This window comes from Schistocerca cancellata, chromosome 5, assembly GCF_023864275.1.
Source record: "Schistocerca cancellata isolate TAMUIC-IGC-003103 chromosome 5, iqSchCanc2.1, whole genome shotgun sequence".
Classification (NCBI taxonomy): Eukaryota; Metazoa; Arthropoda; class Insecta; order Orthoptera; family Acrididae; genus Schistocerca; species Schistocerca cancellata.
The window spans coordinates 34,854,974-34,871,269 of NC_064630.1; the positions used below are offsets into that span (position 1 = coordinate 34,854,974).

Consider the following 16,296-nt stretch of genomic DNA (forward strand, 5'->3'; position numbering starts at 1 on the left):
GTCTTAGGCTGTTCGCAATTCATGCGGTTGTCTACAACCAGAAGGTAGTAATGATTTGGAGAATGACCCCCCCCCCCCCCCCCCCGAGAACTCATGAATGGTGCAGGCTGTGGCAGTTGACCCTGAACGTAAAAAGATAATAACATATTGCGCTTACGTAGGAAAAGAAATCCACTACTGTATAGCTACACTATTGATGACAAACCGCTGAAAACATTATCTGCCGTGAAAAATCTGGGAGTAACTAGCCGAAGCAACCTTCGGTGGAATGACCATACAAAACAAATAGTGGGAAAAGCAGATGCCGCACTCAGATTCATAGTAACTCATAGTAACTCATCCAGGAAGGAAGTGGCTTATAAGGAACTTGTTCGACCCATTATTGAGTACTGTTCATCTATCTCGGATACCTACCAGATAGGATTGTTAGAAGAAATAGAGCAGATCCAACGAAGAGAGGCACGTTTCGCCACGGGATCATTTAGTCGGCACCAGAGCTTTGCGTAATCCTCAATAAACTCAATTGACAGACGTTGCAAGAGAGAGAGAGAGAAAGAGAAAATACTGAAATTTCGAGAGAGCACTTTCCAGGAAGAGTGGAACGACGTATTATTCTCCCTACATATGTCTCGCTTAATGACCATCGGGAGAAAATTCGAGAAATTAGAGGCAATACAGAGGCTTACCGACAGTCATTCTTCCCACCCGCAATTTGCGAGTGGAACAGCATTGGAGGGCTCAGTTAGTGGTACAAAAAGTACCCTCCGCCACACACCATTAGGTGGCTTGAGGAGGATGATGTAGATGTAGATGTACGACTTGTTCGTACGCCTGTCTGCAGCCATAAGAGTCGAAGGGCATGAAAAGGAAATAGCAGATGAGATGGGAGAGAGAGAGAGAGTTGTAGAAAAATCCCCATGTTATTCCGTCTGCACGCTGAGCAAGCAGTGAAGGAAACATAGGAGAAATATGGTAAGGGAGACGCAGTTCAGGGAGAATTAATTAAAGTCTTGTGTCTTGCGGATGATGTAATTGTGCCTTGGGTAGCAAACGATTTAGAAGAACAGTTGAATGGAATGGGAAGTGTCTTGAAAAGGGGCCATACAATGAACACCAACAAAAGCAAAACAAGCGTAATGGAATGTAGTCGAAATAGATCAAGCGATGCCGAGGGAATCAGATTAGAAAATGAGGCACTAAAAGTATTGCGTGGGTTCTGCTGTCTCGGCAGCAGAATGACCTACGAGGCCGAGGCAGAGAGGATATAAATGACAAGAAAAGCGTTTCTGAAGAAGAGGAATTTGTTAATATGGAGTATAAATTTTAAGTGTTTGGAAGTCTTTTCTGGACTCATTTCTCAGAAGTGTACACTTGAACATAAGTGACACGTGGATGGTAAAGGGTCCAGACAAGAAGAGAATGGAAGCTTTCGAAATGTTGTACTACACAAGAATGCTAAATATTAGATGGGTAGATCGCGTAACTAATGTGGAGGTATTGAGCAGGATTGAAGAGACAAGAAATTTGTGGCTCAACTTGACTAAAAGGTGGGATCAGTTGACAGGACACGTCTGGAGGCATCATATACTCATTAGTAATCATTAGTTTGGTAATGGAGGCAAGTGTGATCGGTTGTAGAGGGAAAGCAAGGGTTGAATACAGTAATGAGGAGCAAATGGATGTACTTTCCAGCAGTTATGCAGATATGAAGTGGCTTGGGAAGGACAGACTGGTGTGGCAGGCCCCATCAAATCAGTTTCTGGTCTGAATACAATAACTATAATAGAATGTAGTTCATTATCATAGGCTCAAAGATGTAATGGTTCTAAATTATTGTGCGCGAATATTCGACGTTTCTAGAGTCTAGTAAAAGTCACGTGCATGGCATTATGAGATGTTGTGTTAGGCGCTCAGGAAAGCTGACCAGAATGGGTAGTATTTCTGGAAGTGACGCATTCCGCTGGTTCTAGAGCTTCCGTATGTGGTCCGTGTGGCGTTGCCTCACTCCACGTAATCCATAACAGGCGGTACACGGGAGCGGCCTAAGCTGCATTTGCATTGTAGAGCCCGCCGACGTCAGGTTAAGAAGCAGTTAAATGGCGTCGAGCCTCTGTAACACATCCGCCTCGAGCGCCCACTTCCTAGTGAGATGACCCCAGGTGTTCAGTGGTGGATCCGAGAGCTGGATGCACAGCTTTAGAAATATCGGGAAATGTTGTATCTGTAAAGATTCTAGGTTGGTGTTTAATAAAGTTGTGGATGACGTACTACTTGATTGACCACGCCAAGCTGTAGCTATGCGAACCAGGTCTACACTTACGTCCAGCGTTAAAGCAACAAACCGCTACTTTCGCGTGTCGTATCTAATTCACGGAGTAATCGTACAAAATGGGAACGGATGTCCGTACAATCGTGTTCTGCACGGAAGATGGCATTCCGGGCAATGGAAAACCACGTCAACGATGTCGTCAGGGCACATATCAAACGAAGTAGTGTTTGCCAGGCACTCCCACATCCACAAACTCTGTGTACCCACTCACAGATGGTGCAGTATGGCGCAGAGAAGACGCCTACCAGACTCTCTGCGGTGGAGAGCCGTAAGAAGAAGTGGGACTTCCGCAAACTGGTCTGGAGAGTGATTCTCGACGGATTCGCATCTGGAAGGAACGTGGAACACGACTTCGGAATCCAGACATTGTGGGAAGAGACCGATATTGAGGTGTGGGCAGGGATTAGTTGACCATTCTAAAATTCCTTCACGAAATTGTAAGGGTGAATCGGCAAGGTTCAACTGCTGTCAGGTATCGCGACGAGATCTTGAGACCTCATGTGCGGTTATTCTGTGGGCCCAGACTTTGTACTGATGGACGATAATGCTTGACTTCATAGAACATAGGTGGTTGATGTCTTTTGGGAAACGGAAGATATTGTACGCATGGCGTGGCCTGCTCGCTCTCCCGATTTGAATCCCATGGAGCAAGTGTGGGATGCGCTAAGGAGACAGGCTGCGTCACGCCAGCGTCCACCGACCACTCTCTAAAGCCGTCGGCACACGGACCGTGCTGTCGAACGTTAACGTTGAGCGCGCCGAGTTCAACGTGCTGCTGAACGCTCAGGAACGATGCGGCTTGTGCACACGGTACGTGGGCCCCAACGTGGTATACGCGATCGCAACGCGCTTCAGCGGCAGTTGAGGGATGTTTCTAGTTCGTAAATCACACTGTTTACTCAATGGACGCGCGTAAAATTCCCACGTTAGCTCTATTAATGCGCACATTTCCTCCATCGCCCACGAAAAGGAAATTACCATGTCCAATCAATAAGGACACAGACTTATAAAAGTTCCATTACAAACAGCGCGGTACAAATTTGGAATACTTCTCCGCATAAGATAAACATTATGTCATCATTCCCACATTTTAGTAAAACCTCAGCCTTGCTTGATCACTACCCAGTAGCAGAATCTTTGCGACATGTGAATTACGAAGCGTAAAAGAAAAAGGAACAAAGCTGTCCTGTAGATTAAGCCAATCGAACAAAATCATCCCTCAAAAACGGTGAATTTATATTTACATAACATCAAATTATAGTATTTACTTATATTAAACTAATAATAGAGTATCAGAACCTAATAAAAACGCGAATGTTATGAAAAAAAATTTGGGAGAGTTATGACGCGAACCACAACCCCAACTATAACTCATTATCAGTCAAAGACCCTACTAATTACGCTAATCCCACCACACAATTCTTGTATGTAATCATATTGTATTACCTGTGCTATAAACGTTAATCGTACATTATTATGTTACTAATTGAAATTTAATTATAACAAATTGTACCAAGTATAATACGTTTTGGGTGGATCTTCAGTGTGTCGCTCTCTTCAAATAGCCTTTTCTCATAATACGCAAGTTACAATAATTCTTTTGTAACGAATATGATGTTTCTCATTATTTTATTGGAACAAATCACACAACTAACAACGGATTTTCCAGTGATTCGCAATTTGCTGGTGCTCAGAAACGGCAAATATACATATAGGCTTGAAATGAATGCCAATATGGCGCCTCACAACTCTGTACTGAAGGGTGACGGCGTGCGTGTGACGTAGATGGCGTTGTGCCATCTCATTGGTTAACGCTCAGACGCACGCTCAGAATATCTGACATGCCAGATATTGCTCTGCACGTTCGGAAAGACTCCCGAACGTGCTACTCCACGCTATGACGTCAGAAACTCGGCACGCTCAACGCTCAACGTTCGGATGCACGGTCCGTGTGCCGACGGCTTAAGGCTCGCGGGCAGCTCTGCAGGTAGAATGGGCGTTATTGCCTCAACAAGAGACTGATGACATCACCCACAGCATACTCAAACGCTTTTGACACATATTAAAATCTAGTGGCGATACTGAAAGAGAATGTGTAAGGAAATGCACAAGGAACATTGGTATCCCTATGAAATGAATAAATTGAGCAAAATAGTGCTCTTATTTATATGTGTCGGAACCATCTAACCTCTAATCAGTCCCGTAAAAGTTGAAACAGCAGCATGAATTCAAAAATCTAACACTTGTTATAGTCTTAACTGAATTTTTCAGAAACAAATTACTTTGTAGGAAACCGAATGTGCACGTATGAAAAACATTAATTGCACCAATTTTAGGCTACAGTTTGAATCTACGAGTTAAAAAAAGGGTACCTCAACGCAAAATGTTAAGAACCAACGCTAATCATGGCTGGACAATATTACATAACAATGAACATTGGAACCTGTACAAAAAGCTGTAGTAGTTTCTATAAGTGACGGTAGTGTTACGAGCCTAGCAAAATAGTCACTTCTTTTGTCACCATCATTTGCTTAAAATCTGCTTCGGACCGATTATGAAGTAAGTAAAGAATATTTTTACAGATCTCGTTGCGCAGCATAAATGATGCTGCGAAAATAAATTTTTCTCAAAATATACAGCTGACGCATTCACTATCACCATTACAAAGTGTTACGTACTAGGCAACTCAGACTGTGTACTGATTTGCAGTGTTATTTAGTCAATACTAAGCGTATAGTGATACTATTAAAAAATCCACACAGCTTTTTCCTAAAAGTAATTGTGGAATGGTTTGCCACTGCCATTGCCTGTGGATGAAGTTTCGAGTACGTACCTCTGTCGAGTGGACAGCTGTGGTACACTACTGTGCACTGGGGTTTTCTGTTGATACGGTACGAATACTTGTCGAAACGAAAGGAGGGGCTTAGGTGATATGTAAGGTACTCGTGTCATGCAGCTGCTCCAGGAGGAGTGGATTATCATCAACACTACCATTTCTGAATATGTTTCCAGCTAGCTCACAACACTGGTGTCGAGTTAGGTGATCGGTGACCATACATACACTATGTGATCAAAAGTATCCGGACACCTCCAAAAACATACGTTTTTCACATTAGGTGCATTGTGCTGCCGCCTACTGCCAGGTACTCCACATCAGCGACCTCAGTAGTCATTACACATAGTGAGGGAGCAGAATAGGGCACTCCGCAGAACTCACGGACTTATAACGCGGTCAGGTGACTGGGTGTCACTTGTGTCATAGGTCTGAACCCGAGATTTCCATACTCCTAAATATACCTAGGTACGCTGTTTCCGACGTGACACTGAAGTGGAAACGTGAAGAGACACGTTCAGCACAAAAGCGTACAGGCCGACCTCGTCTGTTGACTGACAGAGACCGCCGACAGTTGAAGAAGGTCGTAATGTGTAATAGGCAGAGACATCTATCCAGACTATCACACACGAATTCCAGAATGCATCAGGATCCACTGCAAGTACTATGACAGTTAGACAGAAGGTGAGAAAAGTTGGATTTCATGGTCGACCAGCTGCAAATAAGCCACACATCACACCGGTAAAAGCCAAACGACGCCTCGCTTGGTGTAAGGAGTTTAAACGTTGGACGACTGAACAGTGGAAAGACGTTGTGTGGAGTGACGAATCGCGGTACACAACGTGGTGATCCGATGGCAGGGTGTGGGTATGGCGAATGCCCGGTGAACGTCATCTGCCAGCGCGTTTAGTGCCAACAGTAAAATTCGGAGGCGGTGGAGTTACGTTGTGGTCGTGTTTTTCATGGAGGGGGCTTGCACCGCTTGTTGTTTTGCGTGGCACTATCACAGCACAGGCCTACATTGATGTTTTAAGCACCTTCTTGCTTCTCACTGTTGAAGAACAATGCGGGGATGGTGATTGCATCTTTCAACACTGTTCATAATGCACGGCCTGTGGCGAGTGGTTACACGACAATAACATCGCTGTAATTGACTGTCCTGCACAGAGTCCTGACCTGAATCCCACAGAACACCTTTGAGATGTTTTGGAATGCCGTCTTCGTGCCAGGCCCCACCGACCGACATCAATACCTCTCCTCAGTTCAGCACTCCGTGAAGAATGGGCTGCCATTCCCCAAGAAACCTTCCAGCACCTGATTGAACGTACGTCTGCGAGAGCGGAAGATGTCATCAGCACCAACACCATACTGAATTCCAGCATTACCGATGGATGGCGCCACGAACTTGTGTCATTTCAGCCAGGTATCCGGATACTTTCGATCACATAGCGTATTATCTCCCGACACCTTGCAGGTCGAACTTTTGCAATTACAGGTGCCTTTCAGATTGGAACTGGCTACCTCCGCCATGAACATCGTCGTCCTAGCGCACACTGCCGGTCACATGTGGAGTGTCCTCGCGCGTGAGGTTGTCCTCAGCTCCAGTTGCAAATCTTAAACAAAGGGACGCACCGCAGGGAGCCGACGGAAACAAAGCATCAAGAAAAGTAGAGGGGCAGAACGAAGGGAAGAAGATACAGGGGTGGTCAGAAACAATCTGAGATGGTTTGCGATCTAATTAGCATTGAAGGTAGGCAATCAGGTCGTTGCGTGTGCGAATTCAAACCGTTTTCCAAATCCAATTAATGTCAGCTGTTCTCAGAGCACGAGACTGCTCGGCGTTTGGCTCGAGTTCGATCCTTGCTACCGTCCCACGTCCAATTTTTGTATCGCTCTCTTGAATTTGTGCGCCCACCTGTGTGATTGGCTATCTTCAACAGTAATTAACTCGGAAACGGTCCAACGTATCGAATTTTTTCCTAACAACAATTCTTTCTCAGTACGACCTACCCTGCAACACCCTTACAAGCGTTTGACTGTTTCTGACCACCCTGTATTCTCTTAGATGAAATGGTAAGGGGGACGCAGTATGTTACGGCGTGTTCCAGGGAATGTACTTGGAATCTTGCCCCTAATATTGTATTCTAATGATCTGACATACAATATTAATAGTAACCACGGGCTTTGTGCACATAATGCAATTATCTGTAATAAAGTACTGTCTGATAAAAACTGAAAATATGTGGTGTCACATGTTGATTGACTACTTGCTTTAAATGTATGGAAATGATAGATTATCACTTCACAAAACACGTAAAAGTATTATCCTACGAGTACTGTGTCAGTCAATCACAACTGGGGCTAATCAACTCATGCACGTACCTCGGTGAAGACATGGAACGGAACGGTCACAGATGCTTAGTGGTTGTTAAAGAAGGTACAGACTTCGGTTTGTTGGAAGATGGAATAAGTCTGAGGAGACTACTGCCAACGCACTAACAGGGATGCTGAACGTATTCAAAGGAAGGCAGTACGAATGGTCACTGGTTTGATAAAACTTTCGCGAAATCCTACCCATGAAGTACCAAGAAGCAGTATTAGATTAAGAATCTACGAAACATCACAAACCCCGCGAAGACAAGTTTAGACTAATTGCAGTACACACGGAGGCCTATAAGCTGTTGTTACGAGGGTGAGTCAAGTGAAAACCTCAAATATTTTTTAAATATTATTTATTGTGCAGAAGTGATACAAAGCTGTACGACTTTTCAACATAATCTTCCCAACGCTCAATGCAAGTCCTCCAGCGCTTACGAAGTGCATAAATACCTTTAGAAAAAATTTCTTTTTGTAGTCCTCGCAACCACTCATGCACCGCGTGGCGTACCTCTTCGTCAGAACGGAACTTATTTCCTAACACTGCGTCTTTGAGTGATCCAAACATATGGAAATCACTTGGTGATGAGGAATGGCGCCATTCCTTGCTCGCTCTCTTCGTTTTCGGTTGGTGGAAGTGAACCCAGGTTTCGCCCCAGTAATGATTCTTGCAAGGAAGCCGTCACCTTCTCGCTCAAAGTGCCGAAGAAGTTCTTCACAAGCATCAACACGTCGTTCTCTCATTTCAGGAGTCCGCTGCCGTGGCACCCATCTTGCAGACACTCTGTGAAACTGGAGCATATCATGCACAATGTGGTGTGCTGACCAAAGACTAATCTGTAAACATGCTGCAATGTCATTCGGTGTCACTCGGCGGTTTTCCTTCACTATGGCTTCAACTGCTGCAATGTTCTGTGGGGTCACAACTCGTTTTGCCTAACCTAGACGAGGAGCATCTTCCACTGAAGTCACACCATTTGCTATCTTCATTCTCCATTCGTATACTTGCTGCTGTGACAAACATGCATCACCGTACTGAACCTTCATTCGTCGATGAATTTCAATAGGTTTCACACCTTCACTACGCAAAAACCTAACAACAGAACGGTGTTCTTCTCTGGTGCAAGTGGCAAGTGTGGCGGCCATCTTTATACTGATACTGCGACGGTATGTGTGTATCTGCACTATGCTGCCACCTATAGGACACTCTGCACGGTGGTTGTAGCACGCTTACGACGCGAAATTTCGATTTGTTATTACAAATTTAAGGTTTTCATTTGATTCACCCTCGTACTTCCAAGCTGCGGAAGCAACCCTAGAATATGGAACAGTGATAAAGCACCATCTGTCATTCCGCTTTGCTGACTACGTTTTATCAGGAACGAGGGTCGGGAAGAGAAAGGACGTGAAACTGGTGAAATATCCGGTCGCCAGAAAATCGTGGAATGATGCTGGGGGGGACATCGACGTTATTGTTGTTGTGGTCTTCAGTCCTCAGACTGGTTTGATGCAGCTCTCCATGCTACCCTATCCTGTGCAAGTTTCTTCATCTCCCAGTACCTACTGCAACCTACATCCTTCTGAATCTGCTTAGTGTATTCATCTCTTGGTCTCCCTCTACGATTTTTACCCTCCACGCTGCCCTCCAATGCTAAATTTGTGATCCCTTGATGCCTCAGAACATGTCCTACCAACCGGTCCCTTCTTCTCGTCAAGTTGTGCCACAAACTCCTCTTCTCCCCAATTCTACTCAATACCTCCTCATTAGTTACGTGATCTACCCATCTAATCTTCAGCATTCTTCTGTAGCACCACGTTTCGAAAGCTTGTATTCTCTTCTTGTCCAAACTATTTATCGTCCAAGTTTCACTTCCATACATGGCTACACTCCATACGAATACTTTCAGAAACGACTTCCTGACACTTAAATCTATACTCGATGTTAACAAATTTCTCTTCTTCAGAAACACTTTCCTTGCCACTGGCAGTCTACATTTTATATCTTCTCTACTTCGCCCATCATCAGTTATTTTGCTCCCCAAATAGCAAAACTCCTTCACTACTTTAAGTGTCTCATTTCCTAATCTAATTCCCTCAGCATCATCCGACTTCATTCGACTACATTCCATTATCCTCGTTTTACTTTTGTTGATGTTCATCTTATATCCTCCTTTCAAGACACTGTCCATTCCGTTCAACTGCTCTTCGAAGTCCTTTGCTGTCTCTGACAGAATTACAATGTCGTCGGCGAACCTCAAAGTTTTTATTTCTTCTCCATGGATTTTAATACCTACTCCAAATTTTTCTTTTGTTTCCTTTACAGCTTGCTCCATATGCAGATTGAATAACATCGGGGAGAGGCTACAACCCTGTCTCACTCCCTTCCCAACCACTGCTTCCCTTTCATGCCCCTCGACACTTATAACTGCCATCTGGTTTCTGTACAAATTGTAAATAGCCCTTCGCTCCCTGTATTTTACCCCTGCCACCTTTAGAATTTTAAAGAGAGTATTCTAGTCAACATTGTCAAAAGCTTTCTCTAAGTCTACAAATGCTAGAAACGTAGGTTTGCCTTTCCTTAATCTTTCTTCTAAGATAAGTCGTAAGGTCAGTATTGCCTCACGTGTTCCAACATTTCTACGGAATCCAAACTGCTCTTCCCCGAGGTCAGCTTCTACCAGTTTTTCCATTCGTCTGAAAAGAATTCGTGTTAGTATTTTGCAGCTGTGACTTATTAAACTGATAGTTCGGTAATTTTCACATCTGTCAACACCTGCGTACTTTGGGATTGGAATTATTATATTCTTCTTGAAGTCTGAGGGTATTTCGCCTGTCTCATACATCTTGCTCACCAGATGGTAAAGTTTTGTCAGGACTGGCTCTCCCAAGGCCGTCAGTAGTTCTAATGGAATGTTGTCTACTCCCGGGGCCTTGTTTCGACTCAGGTCTTTCAGTGCTCTGTTGAACTCTTCACGCAGTATCGTATCTCCTATTTCATCTTCATCTACATTCTCTTCCATTTCGATAATATTGTCCTCAAGTACATCCCCCTTGTATAGACCCTCTATATACTCCTTCCACCTTTCTGCTTTCCCTACTTTGCTTAGAACTGGGTTTCCATCTGAGCTCTTGATATTCATACAAGTGGTCCTCTTTCCTCTGAAGGTCTCTTTAATTTTCCTGTAGGCAGTATCTATCTTACCCCTAGTGAGATAAGCCTCTACATCGTTATATTTGTCCTCTATCCATCCCTGATTAGCCACTTTGCACTTCCTGTCGATCTCATTTTTGAGACGTTTGTATTCCTTTATGCCTGCTTCATTTACTGCATTTTTATATTTTCTCCTTTCATCAATTAAATTGAATATTTCTTCCGTTACCCAAGGTTTTCTACTAGCCCTCGTCTTTTTACCTACTTTGCTGGCTTCACTACTTCATCCCTCAGAGCTACCCATTCTTCTTCTACTGTATTTCTTTCCCCCACTCCTGTCAATTGTTCTCTTATGCTCTCCCTGAAACTCTCTACAGCCTCTGGTTTAGTCAGTTTATCCAGGTCTAATAAGAGAAATGGAAATGGGCGAGTAGAGATATAGCAGGAGTGAGCTGGAGCTCCTACTCACACGATACCGAAATCACTGACGCGCAGTATGAAATCCGGGCGACCTCCTGTACCGTGAGACGCCGGCCACTGTACCAGGAGTAACGAAGCCGGGGGGAGAACAGAACAGCGGACCGGTGGGAGGCAGGCGCTGCGCGCCCGCATGTGGCCGCAGCGGCGGTTACGTCACAAGAAAGCCGCTTTTCCTTTTCCTCCGCAGCTGATTGGGCCCCGTCAGCCGGAGTTCCTATTTTGGCAAACCGTCGGCGCACCTGTTATAACGAACGGCAGCGCTTTCCGCCCTACAAGGGCGCTCAATTATTTGCTCGCAAGGTCTGCTCTGTCCTCTTAAGCTGTCCCACAATACCGTCTGCCGAGTCGCCGTCTATTCCACTTCATTCGGTCGCAGAGGCGTGGGAGCTGACGCACCTGCCGAAACTGACCTCATTGGAAAAGTACGCCGTTTGTTGAAAGAAGCACAGTAACTCAGGAACAGAAACTTCCTGGCTGATTAAGGGGCTCCGGAAAGGCTCAAAATCATGAAAAGTTCAATTTTTACTTTTTTGCGTTTTCTGAATCTGCAGACTATTACCTTTTAATAGATATATAATTTATTCAATTCCGAAGACTACAACTATTTTTAAATTTTTTTTGAAATGTGTTCTACTTGGGCGTGACCCACTGTGGCGCTGTTAAACTGCTGCCAAATGGTGTTATTATTAACGTCCGTGTTCATCAGGTCTGCCTCATGCAATAATGGAGGTGATAAAACCTATTTTCAGAGACTTACTTAGCAGCACCTAAACTGTTGAAAAAGTGTATTCACGGAAAAACTCAAAACCGCAATGAAAGTGTAAATAGTGTTATATCGTCGAGAATCCCCAAGACTGTATTTGTTGGAATAGAAACACTTCACTTTGGTGTGTATGATGCTGTTGCGACTTTCAATGATGGCAACATTGTAAGGTGCAAGGTATTTAGAAATATGGGAATGAAGATAGGTTCTAACATGGTACGAGCGATGCTTTATTTAGACAAGGAACGCCTTCGGGCTGCAGACAGGGCTGTAAAGAGTCTAGAAATACAAGCAAGAGTAAACAGGAGGAGGAACAAGAGGAAGCTGGAGGATGAGTTTGCAGGGGATGAAGATAATCCATCCTATGGACCTGGAATGCACTAAAAAGTTAATCCAATCTTTGTCGCTCGATTCCCAAAACTTTTATTTTCTCATACTAATTACATGTTTTCTAAGGATCTTCCAAACATATTTGTTTCAAACTTTCAGTAAATGTTACACAGTACCTTCTGCATAATTTAACACAGCCTTTTTCGAAAAAACTGTATATTTTTGAATATATAAATAAAAAATTGCAAAAAAATGTTGTGAATTTTCATTACAATTGAAAAAAAATCATCTTTAATAACTGAACTAAAATTTTGTAAAATCCCTGTGTTAAGTTGTAGCCCATAGTCCAATAAATAATCTGTAAAAAGTTCAACTTCCTACCTCAAATACTTTGTGAGGAAAGATGTAATTTATAAGCGTTATTTTAACATTGCAAGTATAGGGCGTTCCGGAGCCCCTTAAAACTGTGTGCCGGACCGAGACTCCAACTCGGGACCTCTGCCTTTCGCGGGCGAGTGGAAGGTAGGAGACGAGATACTGGCAGAAGTAAAGCTGCGAGGAGGGGGCGTGGGTCGTGCTTGGGTAGCTCAGTTGGTAGAGCACTTGCCCGCGAAAGGCAAAGGTTCCGAGTTCGAGACTCGCTCCGGCACACATTTTTAATCTGCCAGGAAGTTTCATATCAGCGCACACTCCGCTGCAGAGTGAAAATCTCATTCTGGAATCTCAGGGAAACGTTAGCAGTGTTGTAGAAAGGAAATTGGGAACGAAACAGAGGAGGATCTGCTACAGGGTTGAGTTTCAGCAACGTCTTTCTCTGAAACTAATTCTTACACTGCTTATTTGCCAATGTATGCTCCAGCACACCTGTGCCATCATCAGCGTGGTCTTACCCGCAAAGTTGGCAACACCACAGTATTGTACTACGCATTATTCTACTGGCTGTGGATCGCATTGTCTTCCGCCGAGCTTTCAGCTGACCTGCTCAGCCAGTTAGAGGGGGGCCCACAGATTAGCGTGGGCCCTGAACCACAGCAGGTCTCGGCATTTTTAACATTAACCAATAACGTCAGGGGTGAGAGAAATGACAAATGACAGATAAAAGTCGTAGGTCTAACCAGGAATATGACCCGAGACCTTTAGATTAATAATCTGGCATTTAACCACCGACCACCACTGGATTCTTATTTTATTGAAATTCTCAAAGTAAACGTTTTTATAACTATTTTGTATGAAAATTAGATCTAAATATTTTATTGTTTCTATACCGAGGTTGTTTGTCGACAAACTGCCTGTTGTCTCCTGCCTCGGGTTCTTCGGCCGACGTTCGTCTCATGATTGTTCTGACGTTTCGCCACCACGAGTGGCTGGCATTGTCCAAGATTCACCCTCCATGCGTGGTGGTGCAATGGAGGGTGAAACTTTGACAATGCCAGCCGCTCGTGCTGGCGAAACGTCAGAACAATCATGAGACGAACGTCGGCCGAAGAACCCGAGGCAGAAACCAACAGGCAGTTTGTCAACAAGTGGCCACGAAAGTCTTAACAATTTTGTAGTTTGTTACATTAATTAGTAATTCGTTAGACGTACTGGACATATACCTGACTGGATAACTTCTACCTTGCCACAGTGTGTTTTATGAGAGGAAATCGACAACGTGTGATTAGCGTATTGTGTTACGAAAAAATATTTCGCGAATACTTCTTTCTTTCAGCATTCTTGTCGTCACATACATATTTCTCACGTGAAGTCGGAGGTAAGTAGGAATGCTATAACGAGTCAAGGCCGCCATTCAGCCCTACGTTCGGATCTAGAGGTACTGGCTTCGTAACCCGGTGAAAGCATTTTTGCTATGAGTTCATGAATGAACTTCAATTTGACCTTACCGTGACATCACAATCCAGGATAGCGAAATCTAAGATGATTGAGGGCGGAAGCTTTAAAAATTAAAGATAGATAAATTAAAAATGTCAAAGATGACGCTAATGGCTCATCTGTGCTTTGTAACACCTCCCCCTCCCCTCCACTTCCCACCTCCTTCAGAGTGTAGTACTTTGAAGACTATTAAAATGAAAAAAGTTAATCACAATGCAGCCATCTTGGTACTCAAAAGTATCCGTATACTCTGAATTTTTTGTGCGATGTTCAAAAGTACTTAACCAAAAATTCTGTAAAATGTGTAACTTGCAGTATTTCTCACCTTGCTCAAAGATGCTAACCCGCTGACCCCCTTTTTTTTACACATGACAAAAAATACTTCTCCAAAAAATTACAAAAGGGTGTAAGTTGCAGCACTATTTTTGGCCATGCTGAAAAGAATCTGAATATCTGAATTTTTTGCATCCTGTCCAAAACTATTTGTCCAAATAATGCACGTAAAGGGTGTAACTTGCAGTACTTTTGGTTGTGCTCAAAAGTACACAAACACTGAAACTTTTTGCACCTTGTTCAAAAGCATTTATTCAAAAAATTACGTAAAGCAGCACTTGTAGGCTTGTAAAGTTCGATTTCTGTACCGTAGACGGCTTAAGGCATAACAGAGCCTCAAATTAATTATTTTCCATATCTAAATTGTACTATGATGCCTGTCAAGCGTCTCGAGGCACGCTGGCAGCCATCCGCAAGACTGAACTGACTGGATCAGAGTTTTGCTTGTTCTGACCGACAAGTCTTGTCTTGGTGATATCCAACGCATTTGGCATGGATCCGTGTAATCTCACACGCTTGCCATACTGCGAAACATACTATTGGTGATGTAGCTTACAGCTTAAAGCGCAATTATCTACAAGAATTACTAATGTAAACAATGTTATTCCCATGACTAAATTCGTCGGAAACTGATCTCTAAATGGATGTTAAAGTCAGTCAAACATTATAGTGAGGCCATGCTAGGGTATTAGCTTCATTTGGCTATACAAAAATGTTTGTTGCAACCGCCCACAAACACGCACCTGAATTTTGCACTATTTTCAAAAGTATTCTCTGTAACAATATTACAAAAGCCAAAAGTATTCTGCTTCATCAATAACATTCAGTTCTCTGTTTTATACTTCACTAACGTTTATGGCAAATTTCATCTCTCTTTCTATAATTGTTACTGGAACGAGACTTTAACGTTATATTACAGATGGAATGGAAGGGAGAAAACCAAAAAAGATACTTAAGGTATAAATTTCATAACAATTTTTGTTTTACATTTTCACAAAATATATCACACTTACGTATTTTACGCTTTCAGACATACACTGAAATCACAGTTAACTTCGTACTGCAGTGCAAATCGTTTGACATCGTATTCTGTGTTATTCATCTTCAATGCTTTTTAGAATATCATCTGTTTCAAACAATAGGTTATTTCATGAACATAGGTGCATCTTCTGAGCTCTCAACTTCTGTGACGACCAGCTTGTAACATTGGCGCTACAATCCAGACTATATTTTCAGTTCCCCTCAAATCGATTTTGCCCCGTCAGTAACCGTTCCCATGATCCGGTGCATGCTGTTCAGTATGCGAAATCCCGTGCAATAATTATGTGAACTATTTCCAAATATTTCGAATTTGTGCAATGCACCTTTTGTCGATGTCTTTCAAATGGCAGAATGCTCTCGTACACGGCATCCCATTCTGCAATTGAGCCTTTCGCTTTAATATTTTCGACACCCATCGTGCACGTCAAGCAATAATTTATGCTTCTCGAAGTTCCTCATCAGTAGACAGTATTTCATTATCATGTGAATTATTGATTACTGCTTTCAGAGCTAGTAAGAAAACTAATTACTCCATTAATTCATTCGATTCAGTCTAATGGATAGAGTCGGTATCTAATAGTGATTTATTGACATTGTCTTCCAATCGAGAGTGTCATCTTCCTCATCATAAGCATCCTCTTCTTCTTTATCACCGTCATCATCATCGTAATCATCCTCTTCTTCTTCATCGTCATCTTCCCTCATTGTAATCATCCCCTTTTTCTTTCTCTTCTGCTCCTCCAATATCTCTACGTTATGCTTTCATAAATACATTGTTTTCTTTGACT

The 16,296-nt window shown here is 43.1% G+C and overlaps 1 protein-coding gene across 1 annotated transcript in view; it reads right to left on the reverse strand.

The window, feature by feature from the left end:
- The window catches only part of LOC126188350 (titin homolog), a 1,721,077-nt gene that overhangs the window by 298,997 nt on the left and 1,405,784 nt on the right, over positions 1 to 16,296 (reverse strand). The window lies entirely within an intron of this gene.